We start from the raw sequence: 22,225 nt of genomic DNA, 5'->3' as shown, positions 1-22,225 counted from the left end.
TTCCTGTTTCACCCTCATTTCGCTCCTTCATCACTCCTCCCCCTTACTTTAACCTTACCAATTGCCCCATCCGAAATTCCGCTTCTACAGATTCCTTTGTCCTAACCCAACCTTCTCCTTACTCCACCTAGCACCTAGTCATGCTGCCCTTTGCCCACTTCTTTCCCTCGCTGGCTCCAGGCATTACCATTCTCCAGGGGTGCCCCTAGTCAGCACATAAGCCGACTGTTGGCACGATCGGCCACTGCTGGGAGTGCAGAAGATTCTGGCCCTTCATTCACAATGTACTGGTATGTAGCACTAATATCATCAATGCTGCTCTTTCTACCAATAATGACCACCTACCCTGAGGAACGTTGCCTAGTGTTATATGACAAATTATAAGACTTCACAAAAAGATAGAAAGAAGGGAAAGTTTTATTTTCCAGAGTTGGGGCTAAATTATTTTGGAAAAGCCGCTGCCAACATTTTGTTTCATATATGATAACGCTAAAAACTCTCATGGGAATATTTCATGGCAGGAGTCCCAATGAGGTATAAGCAAATTCTTTCTGGCCTTCTCTCTAAATAAAACATATGTTATGGATGAATGTGTTTCATTGCATAAAAATAAAGAATAATGATAAAAGTTCACACAAGGATTGGATTTTTTTGTCTAATATCTTGGAAATTTATGGATGGAAGCCAGGTGTAGTTCTGTAGTTCGGCCACCATGGCACATATAAAGGGCCAGACTTTGGGGTATGAAAACTGGGTTATTGCACCCTGCTCTGTAAGAGGGGCTCTTCACCACCTGACAATGCATGCTTGGTTGGCAGGGGTAATTTGGCTGGCCCTGCATACAGATTTTTCTTCGTTAAAAGACATACTGTAGGGTCGGCTGCCTGAGTCATCTGAGTGCATTCAATGTGTATTTTCTGTCTGGCCGCCCCAGGAAACTCCAGCAACACATCTGCCTGGCAGTGCCAGCCAGCCCGGCCCAAGGCATGATTTGTACAAATTTAGATTTAAGCTTTTTTAAGCGGCTTGCAGGTACTTAGTCTCCGTGCCATGAACACTTAATACTAAACCTCTTTTAATTTGCATGGTTCAACTCCACGAGATCATATCATTCGATGGGATGATTTTAATTCCCAGGCTGGAACCATTCCCTTCCTCTGATTTTTTTTCTTCTTTTTGTAATATTTAATAAGGATTTAACTTGCTTTATTGGGCCCACAGGGTAATTGAATCCGGCTGCTTGAGATGGCACTGCCAGGCTCCCTCGGCGGCCACGCTGTCTAAACTAGGCTTATGTCCCTTTGTGAAACATTCATCGCGGGGGAATGATTAAGCCACAATAATGCTTCACTAACAAAGAACAGAGAAAACATGCAGCAAATATCAAAGCTTTCCAGTTTAGCTACTGAAATAAAAGCTTGTTCACTGCTAATCCCGGAGCACGGAATGAAGGCAGCCGCGGCCCGAGGCGGGATCCCCAGCAAGATGCCTGGCGGCCTAGGAACTGATAGCGACCACTGTGAGGGGTCACAGTCCAGCAGTCTAAAATATATATACTTTAATTTAATTTTGCCTTTTAAATTTTAATTTACCAAAAATATCAGTAGATCTAAAGGTGTGCTATGGAAAAAAGTTAGTACACAGCTGACCTTAAGAAGTTAGTATTTTTCTCAAATTACCTCTTGTAGGTGATTTGCAAACCTGCCCACCAGTCTCTAAAATGAATTTGTCTTCTCCTCAAATTCAGACTTGACTTAATGACTACAAGGCAATGAAGCAGCTTATGAACCCTCAACCATAACATTCCATCACCATAGTTCACAGTTGGTATTCAGTTCCTCTCCTCAAATGCCATCTTCTGTTTGTCTCAACAAGTATAGTGTTACCATAACCAACAAAGCCTTTGGTTTATCAGTTTACAGTATATTATTCCAGAAGTCAAGGTATTTGGCTGGGTGTTCTTGTTGAACACCAAAGATTTTTAGTATTGCTGAGCTGGTCAGTCCTTAACAAGCAGTTGAAATCTATGCATTTTTCCTTACAGTGATGGAATCGTTTTGTGATCTCTTCAAATCCCTTTCCACACTTCTAGGTATCCAAAGCCTTCTTTCATGGTTGACATGAGGTTGAGGTTTTTCATCAATTTGTATGACAGTAGCATTTTGTGGGTTTGGGCTAATTGCCCCTCCATCCACACTATTATGTCTTGTCCAACACTTTTGTCTACAGCAAAATGTTACTGGCAGCGGCAATGTCAATTAACTTATAGCAGAGATTTGCAACCATGCTTCCGTGGAACCCTAAAGTTTCTCCAGAGGCTGCTAGGGGTTCATTAGGCAATGAGGAGTTTTTGACTCTCTGGTCAGTATAAGTGACACCAATGATCTTTTTGGCTATTAGTAAGAGTAACATTCATCCCAATAGCCAGCAATGTAGGAGAAATGCTTCCCATTGAGCACCGCACCAATGTACTATGAGCTGTGGATTTAGCAAATATAGAAGGGGTTCCCTAAATACCTGAAAATTATTTCAAGGGTTCCCCCACTGAAAAGGGTCAATAGGATGTACATGGGCTGCAAGGGGCTGATACCAGATCTAATTCTGCTCTAATTTTTGATGTATTAATGATTTCAGAGATTTTTTTTTAATTGGTATCTCCCTGTAGAACTCAGCTTTAAGTAAAACAAAAGACGTAAAAGAAAAACAATCATTTACAATCAGCGGGACGCAAAACTCTTCTATAGCTAACATAAGTCAGAGCTGAACCATTCTGCATTGGCAGGCTGAAGGGGTAAAACCCACTTTGATGGTTAATTATTGTTAATCATCCGGCAGCTCCATCGATTCATTAGCAAGTCAGAGGCTGGACAGGAATCAGGAATCTTTAACTTTGATGGCTGAATTCTTCATTAATTTTTCTATTAGACTTTCCTGGGAATTTTCCAGATGTGAATGTTCCTCCTCGGCTCGCCATCATAATGTACTGCAGACTCGATTCTCATTCCTCACGTTCACACATGCATAAAGAATTTCAGTCATGTTTCAAAATGAGGATAAAAAGTTTGGATTTAAAGAAAAAGTCTAAAGGATGTCTTTTTCAACAACCATATGGAGTAAAATATTATACATTTCTACTTTCCTCCAACACCCTTAGAGGATTTGACTCCTATTGTCCAGATCAGTGTTTCTGAACCAGGGTTTCCCCTGAGGTTGCTGGGGGTTCCTTGAGCAATGAGCAGTTTGCACCTCTCAGTTCAGTTTAAGTGACCCCAATGATATTTTTGGCTATCTGTTAGGGAAACATTTTTCCCAATGGCCAGCAATGTAAGAGGATTTTCGCAAGCCCCCAAACTAGTGTACTGTTGGCTGTGGATATAGTAATTATAGAAGGGGTTCCCTGAGACCTGAAAGTTATTTAAAGGGTTCCCCATGTTAAATAGGTTAAGAAAGATTGGTATATACCCTGTAAACTGCCTGACCACTGGTACAGTAGGATAAGTGTTGTGATCCTAAGACAGAAACTAAGATTAAACCTAGACCCTGCAGAGTGGAGTATACTTCCAAAGTATGTGTTACCTCCAAATGTGTTCCAAAGAGTTCCCCTCCTGGATCCACCAATAAGGGTACAGTAAAACCATACCAACAGATGGGTCTCCAGGACATTTATACTACCATCAAATCTTATTTTCCCCCAATATTCAATGAAGGTGAACAGGTGTGGCAACATTTCTTACCTGTTTAGAATGACCTTCCAGTGACTCCCAATGGTGCAGTTCAGCCCTACTCATTTTAACATTTGCAGACAGGTAGGAACTAAAATTCCAATGTGACCACATTGCATATTAAGTCTTTACTGGCCCATTCCTCCACCTAGTTATGTAGCCTTTCCATCTGTTATCTGCATCAAGTTTATATATTGCCTCCACGCTGTCAGATTCTGAAGTGTGGTCAAATTGTGGGCCTGGAATAGCTGGTGGCTTGGCCTGTGGTGTTGTTCTGTTGGGGGCATGATGTCAGTGGGGGCTTAGGCAATGGTCCAGTTATGGGCATTGAGTCATTGGCAACTTGGGCTGTGTTGTGGTCCAGTTTTCGACATGGAGTCATTGGGAGTTTGGGCTGTGCTGTGGTCAACTTGTGGGCATGGAGTCATTGGGGTCTTGGGCTGTAATGTGCTCCAGTTGTGGGCATGGAGTAAAAAAATATACAGAACACGAGGACACAGTCCCAAGAACTGAGCTTTTGCATAATCTGTGCAGAATGGTAACACAAACCATCACAGTAGACTGAATCAGACAATTAAAATTTTTCAGGTCAAGACTTTTAATGTACCATAAGAAAACAATGTGAAACCCAAGGCAGCAAGAATTGCTTTTTTTATCTCCACATTAGTGATGTCAGCCTGGAAACATTTCTGTGGAATGTTGTGATATGGGAGATTATTGCATACATTTGTTTTATGACCGTGATATACAATAACAATTTCTTTCTCCAATTGCTTTTTTTTCCCACTGACATCTGATCTAGATTTTGTTTAATGAGAGCAGACAAGAGATCAGTCATGTTAATAAAATCCACGCTGAACCCGAGGAGCGCCAAGGCCTTCGCACCTCCGCTGGCACCGGAGAACATTTTTCCAGCTTTCCGAGAATGTTTCATGTACCTCCAGTAATTCCGCTAATACAGATCTGGCTATTGGGTTACAGCAGAGGCTGATAATGGAAATGTACACCTCATGGAGATCAATGTGTTGTACCAATGAGGTCATTGGGGGTGATGGTGCTCTTTATGGTTCTGTAATATTGACAGACAGTGAAACATTCCACCCAACAAATTTATTGCAATGTTTTTGGGTCTGGGACCATCTTTGGAAAATGAGTGCAGTTTTACATGTAGGACCACCACTCCAAGAAAAAATGTTACGATAACATTCAATAACATTCAGAATGACATTGTTCTGCTCTGTAGAATCTGCTTTATCTTACACAACATCCTAGCTAGCAATATGAATTCATGTCCACCCAGTGATTGGTTTTGGATTCTGGCAAAAAGCCCAACACTGACTTTTTTCCAGTCACATTACAGCCCTCCCCATCCTGTTCCCTTTGAAGCTCCTCCACATCTCCTTTTGTAATAACTTTTTATTAGATGACTTTGGTCCAGTGGTGTGGTGTTGAAGGTTCCTGTTTCATCCTCGGAGGTGGGCAGATCCTGAATTCTGCACCATGTCATTATCCTCACTGGTGAAGACCAATGAACCACCCATAGTGATAACTAGCAAGAGCAGCACATCAAGTGAAAGCATCTCAAGGGACATTTTGCTTGATTTTTTGGATATCATAAGGAGGCATTAGATCCTCTGTGATGTTTTCTTACTGCTGTCTGTGTTTCCAATGGAGGTAAAATCCTTTCTGTTTGTCTCTGGTACTCGAAATAAAGGAAATTTAACATTGTCAATAGAATAGGAGGTGGAGATGAAATATGGAATGATTAGAACTGAACTGGTGACAACTGTGAAATGTGTCATTACCCCGGAGCATTGCAAGCATGAAGCAAAATAAATTCTTTTGGCTGGCTTATCAGACACAATTGCTTACTTTTACACATTTTGCCAAATGGCGTCTCGGAGCTGCACTGCACGTCAGGCTCAGGTAAAAGAATATAGTGAGCATAGTGCAGAGTGGTTCCTGGGGGCCCCGGGATGAATTATCTGAATGGCACAGCCCAACTTTATGCTTTGTATTTGTGATCCCTAAAAGCAGCAAAGTTATGTACCAGGCGACGGATGTAGTGTTCTGATTGTTTGCTGTGAAGTTATTTAAATGCATATAATTTAAATTTAAATTGAATTGAAGTTATTTGTACATACAATGAAGCTAGATTGTGTTGTAAATGAAGCAAACCAGGGCCTATTAATGGAGCCTGGATATAGGACTGGCAAGAAACAAGAAGAAGATAGAGAACTGCTGTAGACCTTTTTAAATTAAATACTAAAGTTAGATGGAGAATTTGGACAGTGGGTGTCTAAAAGTCTGAAACTGCCCCCTGATTACCTCTTACTCTTATCCTGTCCTGTAACATGTCACAGGAAGACAGGCTATAATACTACAAGATCACAAACAGCAAATAAAACCTTAATGGAGTTTTAACCCAACCCACCAAAATGTTCTCCATATTTCAAGATAAGACAGATTCCCTGGCATACTCCCCAAGGCGGCTAAATCATGACACCTAATCTGCAATATATGTTTCCAGCTTCATGTAAAGGTGTGCATGCTTTTTCTACATGATAAATCTCAAATTCGAATAATTCAGATTAAGAGAATAAATACATAAAGTCATTTTTTGTAATATGTCAGAACTCAACTTGCCAAAGAAAAAAAAGTAACTGTACAATAGAATCAACTGATTGGAAATGGAGGTTGTCTTGACTTTTCTTGGAAGTTAAAAAACTTAGTTCCGTTGAAGAAAGGAAAATAGATTCTGTTTGCTTACTTTCTGCAAACAACGTGAAGAATGTCAGAGTCCTAATATTTCTAACATATCAGTTGCGTGTATTTCAGTGTTATAATGGGTTCCAGACAGCCGGCCTGGTATCATGATTTAATGTTTAGCTGTATAAACCGCAGTTTAAACATGTTGGTTGTTCCTTGAAGCCCCCAGCACCTCGCCTCTCCATCAGATGCACAGATATCCCAGCCCTGGAATAATTTAATTTTCAGCCAGTGCGTATCCTAAGGAGCGCTACAGATAAATGTTTATCGCTTTCTTTTTTCAGCTCTCTGAGATCACAGAAGACGTAAGGATTTCTCTGAGCTTTATTAAAAGTATGGCACCAATTACCAGCCTTACATAGGACACGGGCCATTTTGTATCAAATTAAGGGGAGGCAAGAATGTTCTATGTGCAGGGAACAATGCAATGATCCTATTAGAAAAATTTTAAAGTGTAACCCCAGTTAAAGCTTGTTTGTTGTAGACCCAGTGGGGATAAAACCTCCTAGAGTGGGGAAACCAGGGACAGATAGTAACACATCAACAATTAAAATCCGTTGGGGGGGGTTTTAGTCTTTTTCTCCACAGTTCCAAAACTAAAGCCTTCTGATTGCATTTAAAGCGGACCTATCACCACATTTTTAAATTATATAAATTGGTGGCTACATTTTATGTTTAAATTCACATTTGTGTCTCCCCTTGTGTCTACTGCCGCGGGATTAAAGACTACATAGGAAACCCAGAGCCTCCCAGGATACCTACGTCATATGTCCCAGAATGCTGTAGGCTGCTCCTTCTGCCCATGCCCAACCTTGGGCAAGGGCAGAAGGAGCTATCCTCTAATGTAAAAAATTAAAGTGCCACTCTCACAAATGTGTTCTTTTTTACATTTTACGGAAGGCACGTCTCCTGATCTTACATCTGTGCAGGTGAAAGAAGAACCCAGATGAAGAGGAAGGAGATGGCAGCATCTGGTGTCCAATTTGCGCCAAAACAAAGAAGGAAGATGGGACAGCACAGGACCACGTGAACAGCACAGGACCACGTGAACTAGGATTGACAACGTTCCACCTATGAAGTTAAGCGTTATTTATTTTTTTTATAAAAGTTCTGCTTTATCTGAAATAACAGGGCCTTGTATGCAGATTGGAAAATTGCCCCTAGGAATGTATTAAAAACATTCACTTCCCCATTATGAATTTATAGTCCTGGCTGTGACATCATAAGGAGTGTCTACATTGACCACTGATGTAGTCTAATTTTTTTATTCCCATAGGCCACTAAAAAAGTGATATTTTAAAGTAATATTGGAACATTCTTTACTCCTAATGACCCAGGGACATTATTTTGTTCCACACTCCCCTGAGGGTGACCAAAATGAAGTCCCCAAGCATAGTAATGTATGGTAATGTTATCCAAAACATTTGGCAGTGCCAGGCCCTTGGCATCCTTCAGATCTGACTGGTTCAATGTCATTGAAGCAGTAAGATCTGAAAGGTACCAGGTGGCGGGCACTGCCAGATGATTTGGTTTCTCTGATTTTTCTAATAAAGAAACTAACATGGGGATATTTTGTTCCTTTTATGACTACCAACCTAGAGTCATGTCTCTAAACCAGAGTTTCCCAAAGGCGGTCCTTCCAGCTAAGGGGTTCCTTGAGCAGTTTGTGACTCTCAGGTCAGTTTAAGTGACATCAATGATCTTTTTGGCTATCTGTAATGGTGACATTCTTCCCACCTGCCAGCAATGTAAGAGGAATTCTTCCCACTGACCACCACACTAATATACTGTGATCTGTGGATATATTAATTTTAGAAGGGGTGCCCTGAAGACCTGAAAGTTATTTCAGGGGTTCCCCTATGTTAAAAAGGTTGAGAAACCCTGCCCTAAGCTATGGTGATAGTAAAGTGTCCCTTTGAACCAGAGATGTCTAAGGGGTTACCAAGGGACTGACACTACCATAAGTGTTCATTTCACTGCAGACCAAAGAAGAAGATTAGTTTCACTGATCACTAACATGAGGACATCTACTGACTATGAACCTAGGGCCATTTTATTGCATACTGACTGCAACCAGGCCCCAAACCCATGGATACAGAACCAATGGGAGCAAGGGAAGCATGGAGATTAGCACTGCCATAAGTGTTGGTTACTTTGCAGACTAGAAGAAGATTTTTGATGAATGGATTGCTGTCTGGTGGAGAAGAGACCAGAATAGGTAAGCGTTTGCAGCCTCCATTACTAGGGTTTGCCTTTGGAAAAGGATTCTAAAGGTCATTCTAAAGTTGAACTCCAGTAAGCTATACAAACTAAGTAATATGTTTGCCAATCCCCCTACCCTAGACAGCAAAGTATAATTGCTTGTTTATCGCAGAGGAACTTTTGCACCCCCAGATTTTCCTTTCCAATGGGACGACTCATATAAAGAAGAGGCACCTCAATGTGATTGGGTGGCTTCTCCATCTTTGACATCATCATATACAATGCAGGACTCTAGGTGACTCCTGAAGAGAGATGGCTTTGCCCTTCTTGAGATAGAAGCAAATGAAGGCATTGCGGGGGGGAGTACAGTGATCTCTATAAGAGGTAATAAATACCTGGAAGTGTTACACATTACTTAGCATGCTGCACTTATCCTGAAAAATATATTTAATTTTAGGTCCATATTCACATCAATAGGATAAACACTGAACATAAATCAGTGTTGCTGCTGCTAAATGTAAGATTTGGGGTAAAAGGAGGAGCGCCTGCACAGTGTGTGGTCCTCACAATCCTCAAATATGGCAGACGAGTTTCCTTATATTGCTGGAGTTTCCCAGGCTGCCTGTGTGGCCCCTTCTATATGTGTTTTTCCAATCCCTTTTATTTCTCACTTATTTTTTATAACATAAACTGCAATCATATCACACTGTATATATGTTGTTCCCTTTCACTTGCTACATGTTTACTTTCTGATCAAATTCTGCAATTCAGCCTTGAGAATCGCCCTTTTCCTCGCCGGATTCTCCGTCTGTTCTAAAGCAACATTCTGGTGAAAACGTGTCACAGGCATGATGAGAATATACTACAAAACCAACATTTTTTCTGCTCCTGTGAAAAACACTTTTTTACTGTATACATCTATCACATTTCAATTTACATTCCTGGTGTGTATGTGGTCCTGAGGATAAGATCTCACAAAGTGTCTTCCAAAGGGGGAATTTAATGTAGGAGAGGGGTGCTCAACATTCTGCATAAAGGGTCCTTAAATGAGGCTCCCTAAATCGCTAGAGGGCCACATGTAATGATTGGTGATTGTAATGATAAAGCAAACTGCCAGTGACTGCAGACACGGTACAGGAGATGGCCGGAGATCCATGGGACAGCAAATGGTCAGATACTGTGGACATACTATAGGAGATGACCAGAGACTGGGAACATACCACAGAAAATGTTCAGAGACTGCGGACATGATACAAGTGATTGTCAGAGACTGCTTACATACAATGGGAGATGACCAGGGACTGCCGATATGGGACAGCAAATGGTCGGATACTGTTGACATACTATAGGAGATGACCAGAGACTGGGAACATACCACAGAAAATGTTCAGAGACAGTAGACATGACACAAGTGATGGTCAAAGACTGCTTACATACTATAGGAGATGACCAGAGACTGTTGACATGATATAAAAAGATGGGAAGAGACTGTGGAAATACTGCAGGAGACTGTCAGTGACTGCAGAAATACATGTGGTTAGTTGAGATGAGTTGTGGTTCAGCTAAACCTTTTGCAAATTATGCAAACATCCAAAATCCAGAATTCCAGCCAGAAGTTGGTTCAATGTAAAAAGTCCCGTGAAATAACCAATAAACTTGGTTATAATGCATTAGTAGGCATAGGGTCATAGTAGAGTACATACCTCATTAGTTGAACCACCAATAACTGGATGAGGTTTGTAGAGGATGTCATGGGGTCGGGGACAAATCTTGCCCCAGTCCAAGATAGTCAGCCTTGGGAGAACTTACTAAATGTGTTCTCAGGATATAAAATGTGCAAATAAAATTAAAAGACAACTTAGCTTAATGATATAATGGTTCTGAGTCATCAATAGTAGGTTGCAGGCAGGGATTTAGTAATTTTTGACGGTGATCGGTCTGTTTAAATAGGATTATGTCTTTAGTATGGAATACCTTAACCAACACGGGTAAATCCCATTGCCTTGGTCTTGGTGCCTTTTATTGTATCAGTTGGTGAATTGTCCCGGTTCTGGTCGGTGTGTTGCACTGGAGGGCCATCTGGTTTTTTTATCTCGCACATATACAATTACAATAAAGTAAAGTGCCTTCAGAGATCTTTAAAGCTTAGCATATAATTCTCATTCTTCTATTATTTGTTATTTAATTGTGAATATTGTTACAGCGTCCTAATAAATGGCTGCCATGACCATTATCGGTCATAAATTGTGTGTGGTCCATTGTGCATTGAGACGGTTATATAAGTTGTAGTGATAATGTAGTTAGGAAGTTTCATACTGTACCAATATCATAGTCATGTGTATTGCACAGACAGCCATTGATGCAAAAAATATGTAGAATGGATTGGGAAGCTAATGGAAGTCTGATTTGATGTTGCAGTCAGCCTGAGATAACGCCATTAAATTCTATCAGGGATAAAAAGGTAGAAGGGTCAGGTAGTGATGGAGTCAAGCTAAGGGTTCTCAGGCAACAACAGAAGAGGAAAGGGCCAATTAGGGATTGAGGAAAATTCGGCAGTTGCCCAGGATGCCCGTTTTCTTCAGAGCCCCAGAATCTTCAGGGAGCAGAACATTTAGAACCCCTATTGCATATTTGCCCAGGGCCCAATTGTGCCCTAAACTCTCCCAGAAAGTAGATTTAAGATAGAGACAACCTACAGAATTGGCTTTTACTGATTCTGCTTTACGTGCAGTGAAACGTATTTTCATGTCTCATATTTACGTGAGTTCCTTTTCTATAAAGTATGCAGGGATTCGGGCTAGTTTTATGCAGTAGTAAGTTCATAGCTTGGTGTATCAGCTGTGTGCTGCTCATGTAACTGGGAGACTGAACATTGCTGGGATAAATGTTGCCTTCGCTGGCATTGTTCCCAGTCAATAAGATCCAGACAGTGTGCTAGCTAAGCTCCTGAAAAACGAGTATTAGAAAAGTGAGAGGGCATCTGTATCAGATATAAGGAAACTGATCAATCAAGGAGCTTTTATTAAAGTCAGATGTTACAGTATGGAGGGGTGAGCACAGCCACAGTGTTGTGTCAAGTTAGGAGGACAGGACAAAGCAAGAATAAGAGAGGAGAAAATAAATAATAAAAGAAAAGCATGGAAAAGAAAAGATAAAAAAGGCTGCACTGGGAGCAGAGGCCGTAGTAAACAAAGAGAACAGGAGAAAACGGGAGAGGAGTGTTAAGAAAAGAGTATATGTAAGGAGAAGAGAGAGTATAGGACAACATGGGAAGGACGGGAGATAAATGGAGAGATTATAGGAAAGCACATGAGAAATAGGAGTAGAGTTAGAGAAAAGATGGGACAGAAATTGTGGGGAGGAAAGAAAAGGGGAGAGGAGGACACCATGGAGAAAAAAAGAAATGACAAGAGAACAAGAGGATATGGGTGAAGAGAGGAGATAGACAAATGAAGCAAGGAGGATAAAAGGGGATAGACATAGAAAGCAGGAGGGAAAGGTAAAGAAGAACATGGTGAAAGATGGGGAGCATAGAGATAAAGAAATTATTAGAAAGCACAAAGAAAATATGATGAGAACAAGAGAAAAGATGAAAGGTAGATAAGAAAACTGTGGAGAGGAAAAACAAAGGAGAAGAGGACAACATGGAGAAAGAGAAGATATAGAGAAGGAGAGCATCAGGGAGGAGCGAAGAAAGAAGAGGGGAGCATCAGGGAGGAGAAGAGAAGAACATTGGTGAACAGATAGACAAATGAGGCAAGAAGAAGGAGAGGAGATAGACATGGAAAGGAAGAGGGAGCAGAGGAAAAAGTAAAGAAGAGCATGGTGGAAAATAAGAGAGAGAATGTACGAACATGAATAGAGAGCTTTGACTGAACAAAGGAGACTTACCAGGAAAGCATGAAGGAAAATGTGGCAAGAGAGTAGAGAGTAGAAGAAAGCATGGAAGAAGAAGAGTTAGACAACCAGAGCATGAGGGAAGAACATGGAGGAAGACCAGAAAATGTCAGAAAAAGAGGAGAGAATAAGGGGGAAAAATAGAAGAGAGTAGATGATGCATGGGAAGGAGACTAAAAAGAGGAGCATGAGGGAACAGAAGAGAGATTAGGGAAAGAGTAGAGGAGAGCATTGGGGAAAAGAGGAGATAGACAACCAAAGAATGACGGAGGGGAGTGTGGGGTCGGAATTAAAAAAGTGGAGGAGGGCTTTGGGGGAGAGCGAAGATGGACAACCAGAGCATGAGGGAGGAGAGCATGGGGGAAGACTGGTAAATGACAAAGAGAGCATGAAGGAAGAAAGGAGAGAATAAGGGGGAAGTTGGGGAGAACAAGGAGAAAGTAGAAGACATATGGGGAGGAGACTAAAAAGGAGAGCATGAGGAAAAAGAAGAGAGATTAGAGGGACACGTGAAGGAAGTAAGGAGAGAGTAGAGGTAAGAATTGGGGAAGAAAGGAAAAAGTTAAAGGGTTCATGTAGGACAGAGGAGACTGAAGTATAGGAGTTCAAAAACAGAGAGATGAGAGTTTAAAGGAGAATAGTACAAGGAATGAGAAGAGTGTAGAAGCAAACATGGGGGAAGAGAGGAGATAAATGAGGGTATGGTAGAGAGCATGAGACAAGAGAGGAGAAGAGGCAGGAAAGCTTGGAGGTAGAGAAGAGACAAAAAAGATTAGAAGAGGAGAGCAGAGCATGAAGATGAGAACAGTACATTGTAATAATAAATAAATAAATTACAAAAATACATTCTTGTTTGTAGGGAAGATAGGGGGATTTGAAAAAAACTCTCTTCTGCAGAACTACACTGATAATGTTCAGACCCCCTATGATCTGTCCATCTGCAGCGCTTGGAAGACAGATAAATGTAAAAACAAATACAAGCCTGTGATCTTATATACTGACATTAAAGCCTAAAACATTAGCTTTGTCTCTAAATAAACAGAATTCACTCACATTAGCTGTGGCCTTAACAACTGCCTCCTCTGCTTGGCCTACTTTCCCATCAGATCATATGGCAAGTGAACGGAGCGTGTCATCTGTTCATAACACAAGTTAGTGACATTTCCAGCAGAAAACTGGAGCAATGCTTAGTCTACAGCTACAGAATGTGTAGTATGTTTGTGTTTTGTCTGATTGTGGAAATTCCTCCGGGGAATTTACTACTGCTCTGTAAAACTAGCGATCACTTCAATTAAATGCGGCGTATGGAAAGCTTTCAGCGCAATGCTGGTTATTATCTCAGCCAACGCAGAAGGCAAGAGGAAAAGCAGAAGGTCTGATAGTATTATGTTACAACACAGTAATTTGAAAACTTGGTAATTATTAGGGGAGCAGCCTTAAGGGTCAATGACATTCAAAAGGCACCTCCAGGCATTTTTTCATGTTTCATCCAAGTTACTGTAAACTGTGTTTTAGTACTGGCCAACCCATGCCAGCTGAAAGATGATAAACTTGCAAGTGTAGGGTAGGAATTTAGCATGGTCAACACCATTGTTTTAATAGTTGCCCATTGAGTGGTTAAGAAGCGGGGCACTGACACAGAATCTGCAGACTTTATGACGCTGAAAAGTGTTGTCACCATCGGTATGCTATGCAGCTATATAGCTTTCCAATTCTGTGTAGACTCCACGTTTGTGCAGCATGAAACTTTTAGGATTAGCCTCAGCTGTTAGCACTGGGCTCTGATCTGACCTCATTAGCCTTAACGAGCACTGGCATCTGTTCCACATTAATTGGAGACTGCAGAAACTTGCCAGAACATTCTGTTTTGTGGCTGGAGCTCTCAAGTCCCTGAATTTTTGCCTCCTGCTTTGTTGGTTCAGCTTGTACTCGATTGGCTTCTGATTTTTTTTTATTAGTCCATTCTTGTTCCGGATCTCAGTGTATCTAAGGTTCTGCATTTTCTTACAAAACCTTCCTTGGGTTCTTTTATCTCTTTGTAGCCTCTCTAGGGTTCAGCTCTCTCTGATTATCATGCTTAGGGTTCAGAAATCTCTGATGAGCCTTTCTATGGTTTTATTATCTTTTTGTAGACTGGTTCTAAAGTCTCTTGGTATCCATTTTAGGGTTCAGCTATCTCTGCCTAGACTTTCTACATTTTTGCTATCTCTTTTAAGGCCTTTTAAGGGGTCTGCAATATCTAACTAGGGTTCTACTTCACTTGTTTTAGGGTCCTGCTATTTCTGTACAGTCTGCTTAGGGTTTTCCTATTGCTGCTTAGCACGTCTGGTGGTTTTCTGCCTCTGTGTAGCTTGTCTAGGGTTCTGCTGGCTCTGTGTAGATTGAACTTCAGAAAGCCGGTTCCATCCCTGCCAACATCCCGAGCAATGCTGTTGTTAGGAGAGCGTGCTGTACGCCACCACAGCCCGGCAGTGTGACTTGCAGCAGCAAGAAGAACGAGGAAATAGGAGCATCTCCTGCTTCCCTTTAGCCGTGCAGCCTGCCATGTACTTTCTTGGCATCCCCAGCACATATTCTGAGGCTGAAGGGGATTTTAGGAGCAGATTTGTCCCTGGATCCATCTTGCCCTGCAATTGGCTGCTAGAACTTTTTGCTCACAGTCTCCAGTTGCCTGTTGTAGCACTAACCTTGGCTGATTTGCTGCTGGTGTGTTATTTGTTAGATTTACTGTTGCTGATCCTGAGACCGTCTGCTGCCTGGACCAACCTTGTGCCTGTGACCCTGACTCTGCTTTGTCTTTTCCCATGGCTACCTCCTCTGGTGGACTGAATATCTGTGTATGATCTCTGTAATCTGGATTTGCCTCTGCTAGAATCTTGGTCCTGCATTATCTGGGGGCTCCTAGTTCCCTGTCAGTCCTTCCCCAGGAGATTGGCATCCTATGAGCACTGGTGCTGTTCCAGCTCCTGACAGCTGTGTTGGGAAAGTTCACCTGTGAGGTTTCTTTGATATATCAATAAAAGCTAGTCTACTTTCTGACAACCATACAAAACTTAATATTGCTTTCATTTGTAGTTGACCTCTAGGTAGTCTTAGCATTTGGTAGGGACTCAAAGCCCTTACTGAATAACCACAAACTGTAATTGCAAAGAATTATTGAGTCTGACAAATAATAAGGATAGAGGCATGAGGTACTGAGCTCTAAACCCTGGGAAAATAAATGGATGAGTAAGGATTAGAAGCTGCAGCCAGAACCAATTGCATTTAATTAATGTCGGGATGCCCATTTAATCCCACTCTGATTTACAGGATTCGGGTGCTATAACATCTTCGCTGTCCAGGACATCCTGGGAAAAGTAGTCAAGAAGGGCTTCAGCCCAGTTGTCTCATAAGACATGCAGATGAAGTTACCTGTCAATAATATATTTTAAAGAGGAAGAAGATTCATAGGGAACACTGGTCAACAAACATTTTCTTGCCAAACAGATCATTTTATGGTGGGTCCATCAAAGATTCCTGCTTTTATATTTCAGTACTCAATCCAGCAAATAATCTACAAATGTATTTGAAGCAATCACCGTCCTTGTTCAGAGCTCTAACAAATTGCTTCATTAATCCCAACTTTATGTGTAGTGGAGGGAGAATGATTTTTTCTTTGTCAACCATTGGCTTGTTAATGATGTTTGTTGCTCCTTTTTTCATGTTGGTAGAAAGTTCACGATTTTAAAATCAACACATATGGACCATTGGTGTTCATGATAGCAACGCTTTTTTAGGACCATTTTGATATTTTCATATTCTTCTTTAAGTTTTGCTGAGTAACCAATCGGAATTGATGCATAGCAGTTGTCATTATGCAGTAAAACAGATTTCAAACTTGGAGTGGAACTGTCTATAAAAAGCTGCCAGTCTTCTGCTCGGTATTCTGGTCCTCCCATATGGGCTAGTAGTCCAGGGATGTTACAACACAAAGTCTCCATCTTCACTGAAATATGGTTGGAGTGCCCCTCTCTTGTCCTATAAACCGTTATTTTATCTTCCGGTCTCAGACAATTCTTTTCTTTTAGCCTGGATGATAAAAGTTCAGATGTTTGTTGTGACAGACTTAGGTCACGTATTAAATCATTGAGCTCTTCTTGGAGGAACTGCTGGTTTGATGAAACATATTCACTTCATATTCACTTCCACTGCTAACTCCTGGATTACAATGCCTGTATATCCTCCATGTCGGATACAGGAATATCAGGAACTGAACACTGCTATGGGAACATCGGCACCATGCGGCACAGGTCTTCTTGCTGATTCTAAATAACCGTACTCCCACTTGTTTTCTTTTTACATTCAGAGCACAAAAATAACAATCATTATGATGATTTCTGGGCTCTCGCCATACGATAGGTACACCAATGTTTCAAACATGTCAGTTTCCCATTTCTCCACTGACGTAGACACTCGACACAAGTTTTGCATACCATACGGGGAGCCCAATACTTATCTTGGTCCCCCAGTTTAATACCAAAATATGCAAGATATGCTTGTTTCACAAATTCTGTAATGTTTTTTCACTGTTTTTGCTGAGAATATTCACCCCAAATGTAGCAAAATACATTAGGGTCATTTAAACAACCTCTCATATTTCTGTAAAAAAAGAAATTGTATGAATAAAAAGAAGGCAAATTAAAGTTTCATGAAAATAATGCTACATGTAATATATAAAATGCAAAACATCGGTGTAAATAAAGATTGATAATAATATGCGGTGTTAACATCTGTAGTTGGTAAAATCATCTATTCCGATCACAAGAACTAGAGCCAATTCAATGAAACTGATGTCATTTCTGGATTCAGCCGACCTGAGATACACTAAATATATTGAAAAATCCTTGGTAAGTGAAAAAAATGTCTTGTTGTTGAGCTGTGTTATCCATTTGGCACTAATCATGGTTCTTTAAAGACAATCAGTCACAACCAAGCCAATGCAAAAATAATAAAGCTTTGCACAGTCTTGCACAGTTGAGCAGACTCCTCTCTGAAGTAGCTTACTATGATTCACTTGTTATATTCATTTATCCATGACAAGTATAAAACATATGTACATTAAACCTCAGTGATAAATCTCAAGATTATGCGGGTTGACCACCCAGTTACCATTCGTGGCACTATGTGCCGTACCCCTCATACGGCAATCCCCAATATATCAGCATGAGTGGTCAATTGTCATATGTACAATTCAGTATATGGAAACCCATTCACTAAAATCTTATAGTGTTTATACCAAGTTGATGAAATTCAGTTTGCAATCTTTTTGAATCTCCAACTTTTACTAAAATATTCAGTAATGATCCTTTTATGAAGGTCCTTATCCAGCCCCTCCTTGTTGGTGATATTAAGTGACAATTGTTGTTCAAATCCATTACATAATTGTGCAAGCATGGCCCACTGTCATTACCATCTGGGAAGCCCAGAGGAAATCAGCATCACTGAGATAGGAAAAAGAATTGAAATTCAGGGAAAAAGGTTTGCATGAATGGAAAGGTAAAGTGTTTAAGCATTAGCAAGCTAAATGTCATCCAGTTGGGGTTTAAGTCTACATAAAGTCTATATAAATGTTTCTCAACCAAGGTTCTTCCATAAGTTGCTGGGGGTTCCTTGAGAAATGGCCATTTTGTGCCTTTTGGGTCAATTTACCTCATACCAATGATCTTTTTAGCTATCTGTAAGGGTGACATTCTTCCCACTGATCAGCAATGTAAGGGTGACATTCTTCCCACTGGCCACCACACTAATATACTGTGATCTATGGGTATAGGAATTATAGAAGGGGTCCCTGAAGATCTGAAAGTTATTTCAAGAAATCCCCCATGTTAAAAAGGGCAGAAAAGACAGATGGATCAGTGTAAGGTAGTTGAGAAGATTGGGAGGGATGGCTGTGGGTTATAATATAAATTAATTTGTAATTTAGGCACTTGCCAATCTCTATTGTGTCTGTGTCTTCGGTGACCAATCACCACCCAATATCAGTGACCAGTCGCCAGTCAATGTCAATGAATATTCTCCTCGAAAATGATGGCCGTAAACTAGCAGGGGGCCACCACTGGAATCTTAGTAAGATGTGGGCCCTTCTCTGCTATGGGTTAGAGCTTGATTTGCTTTGTTCATCTCCAGCAGTTTTTGCCCTGATGGTTTTGGTTTTGCACATTGCTCTCAATGAAAAGCAGGTGTCTTCAATGGGAAGCAACTGTTTCCATTCCATTTCTGGCTCTTATGACATAAACTGCGTGACAAACAAAATCTATAAATAATTTTTACTACTTTTTACTAACTTAAATCAAGCCATCATTGAAGGCTTTGTTCACTTATTCCAAGTGTGATCAGGTGTCTCCACTACAGATGAAGCTGTCCGTTGTCATGATGCTAAGATAAGGGCACCTTTGAAAGGATTCAGTGAAAACCAAAATGTTTCCATAAGCAAAGATACTTTTCATTTTACAGAAATGTTAAACATTTACTGTTTCTCCTGCTGGAAAGGGTTCCTAAACTGCAAATTTCTTAATCTCCCAAAGCAATTGCTCAAAATAATTTCTTACCTTTGGTTCTCTTCCTCTACCCACCCTCACGGCCATTGAAGCCTTCTAGTGCAGACCAACTTTTTATCCCTTTATTTACAAAAGATTGATTAACCAGTCCTTGTAGTTTAAAACATATGTATAGGAAAGATTGACATGGAGTAAATATTCGTTTAATGTCATGTTAAAATTGTATAAAATATGCCCTATTGCTTTATTTCTATCTTTATATAAGTTTGCATTTATTACATAAATATATATTTAAGAATAAAAATGTTAAATTTATATAAATAAATACCTTGCTCTATTATAGAGCTGTTCAAAAGTCGTAAGCAGGTGTGAAAAAATGTCATTAAGTAAGAATGGTTTCACAAATGTAAATTCTGCTTGTTTATTCTTATCAATTTACAACTTGCAAACAGCATCAATTTATTTAGATACACCTGCATAAAATCAGGGATTTTGTAGGATTTAGGTCAGGTGAATGAATAACTTAATCATTGTTATATGTAGATTATCACATCGTCATTTCTAAATCCAAAATAGCTGTGTAGGAGGCCAAAAAACTGGGCGAGGAACAGCCAAACCCTTATACGAAGGTGAGGTTGTCACCGGTCATACACCATGCCAAGACTGAGCACAGCAACAAGACACAAGGTAGGTACAACATCAATAAGGTGCCTCGTAGGCAAGGATTTCAAAGCAGACTGTGGTTTCAACATGTGACATTCAAGCTGTTTTGAAGAAGCACAAAGAAACGGGCAACGTTGAGGACTGTAGAAACCATGGTCAGCCAAGGAAACTTAGTGTGGCAGATGAAAGACTCATCATGCTTAATTCCCTTCAAAATCGGAAGATGTCCAGCGGAGCTATCAGCTCAGAACTGGGGAGAAACCCCTGGGACCCGGCCTATTGTGTGGGAATGTCTGGCCAGGAGAGGTCTCCATGGAATAATTATGGCTAAAAACCCTCAACTGTGCAAAACATAAGAACAGGGGTGCAGAAAAGCCGCAGCAAGCGTTCTGGGCTGAGACTCAAAATTTTCATAAATTTGGTTGTAGCAGAAGGTAGTTTGTTCACTGAAGCGATGAAGAGCAGTGTCTGTAGTGCACCATGATGGAGGTCCCTTGGCAAGTTTTGGTCCACATTGCTGCAAATGGAGTTGGGGGTTTGGTCAGGATTAATGGTGTCCTCAATAAAAAAATACAGCAAATATTTATCCATCATGCAATACCATCAGGGAAGGGTCTGATGGGCTACAATATCATTGGGATTTATCTGCAGAACAAGGAACCCTGGTGGTGATGGTACGGCCCACACAGAGCGCTGATATTAACATCATGGTGTGTCTGGGATTACACAAAGAAACAGAAGGATTTAAAGCAGCCATAAATGATCCGAGGTTAGTTTTCCAAGAGGTTTAGAACAACCTACCTGCCGGGTTCCTTCAAAAACTGTGTGCAAGCGAGTGAACCTAGAAAAACTGATGCTGTATGGAAAGGGAAGGGTGGTCACACCAGATATTGATTTATATCTCTTCTCTGTTCATTCACTTTGTTAATGGATTAAAATAAACTAATAATACTTTTATTTCTAAAAGCATTCTTTCGAAGTTTCATGTATTTTATCTATTACTTATACCTTATTTAGATTTGGGACATGGTCGTTCATTAAATTCCCCATCATCCTTTATCGGTATTGCAGCATGACAAGCATGGAAAGAGGCGGCCTCCCATTCTGACATCAATGTATATATTGTTCATGGGAAACCTCAGCCATGCCTGTAATGTAGATGGCAGGTATGTCACATATGGAAAGAATTTATTGTATGTCAAAGAACCAATCCAATTTACATGATCAGATAGGACGCTGGTTTATCTCACACGCTAAGCTACCGTGCATTTCACATAGAAAGTCAGTTGAATGAATTGGTATTTCATTTGATTTTCTTCTGTAGAGGCCATTTATATGGGTGGAATAATTGCCACATTCTTTAGCTTTTTACCCCACGTTTGATTTCCTAAATTGCCATTTTGGTTTTAAAAATGTGTCACTTTTGGAACACTAGACCTATAAAAGACTGACCGGATTTTGTTCTTCACCTCCACTTTAAAATGAGCCGCACAATTTATCACAAGGGCCAAAGGGTGGCAAACGTAATCTTCGAGGTGGTGAGGGTGAAGAGGTTGACTTTGGTTTAGCATTTTTTGGTTTGTGTGTACTGAGAGAAACTCTCCTGGCAATCCGGGCTCAGCTATTGAGTAATTCCCTGGACTGTGGCTACCCTGGCTTTCGCCTATTCAGGAAATCAGCGAACCATGATATGACTGGAAAGTTTCATGCCGGCTGGATTTGCCGTATGAGCAGCCAGCTGAAAATCAACTCAGTCATTTCTAATGCTGTTTGGCTTATATGTGTGTGCAAGGTAGGAGAAAAAGAAGGATTCAGATGGAAAACTTTATCAGTGATGAATCTCCCCATATTGAAATGCAGTATTGCTCCCATTGTATGTAGTTTTGGGGTGTCTGCACCCTAATATGGCTTGTCAGTTTTTGTGCATTTAGAACCAATTTCAATCTAAATTGGAAAAAAGTAAGCTACCACAGTAAGCTGCCTTCTTGCTGCAGTGGTCAATAATACAGAGCTGTCCCTTGCAATAGTTTGGTTCCACCACTAGATGCTGCTATACTGTGTTGCAGCATATTTTTTAAGCACTTCATTTGGTAATTTTTATCACAAGGAACCAAATATGCCCCTGATGAATTTATGGAGGAACAGATACACCTTAGATAGACATCCGGAGTCTCTTGGGAATCAAGATGTATGATTCCCAATCAGATATATGAGACTTGGTAACACTAAGGTGCCCTACACGGTATAAAATTCAAAGACAGGTACACTTTATTATTTCTCATTTCCCTTGCTAAATCTAAAAAAGGTGTAAAACCAGAACTTTTTGGAATTTTTTGAATCCCCCTCCACTTTAAACAGTTGTCACCATAATAGGTTCCAAGTCACTATTGCATAACATACAGAAGGAGGAGTGGTGATTGGTTCTTATCACAGGAG

The sequence above is a fragment of the Pyxicephalus adspersus genome, chromosome 5 (assembly GCF_032062135.1).
Source record: "Pyxicephalus adspersus chromosome 5, UCB_Pads_2.0, whole genome shotgun sequence".
NCBI classification, from domain to species: domain Eukaryota; kingdom Metazoa; phylum Chordata; class Amphibia; order Anura; family Pyxicephalidae; genus Pyxicephalus; species Pyxicephalus adspersus.
This window is presented reverse-complemented; position numbering follows the sequence as displayed.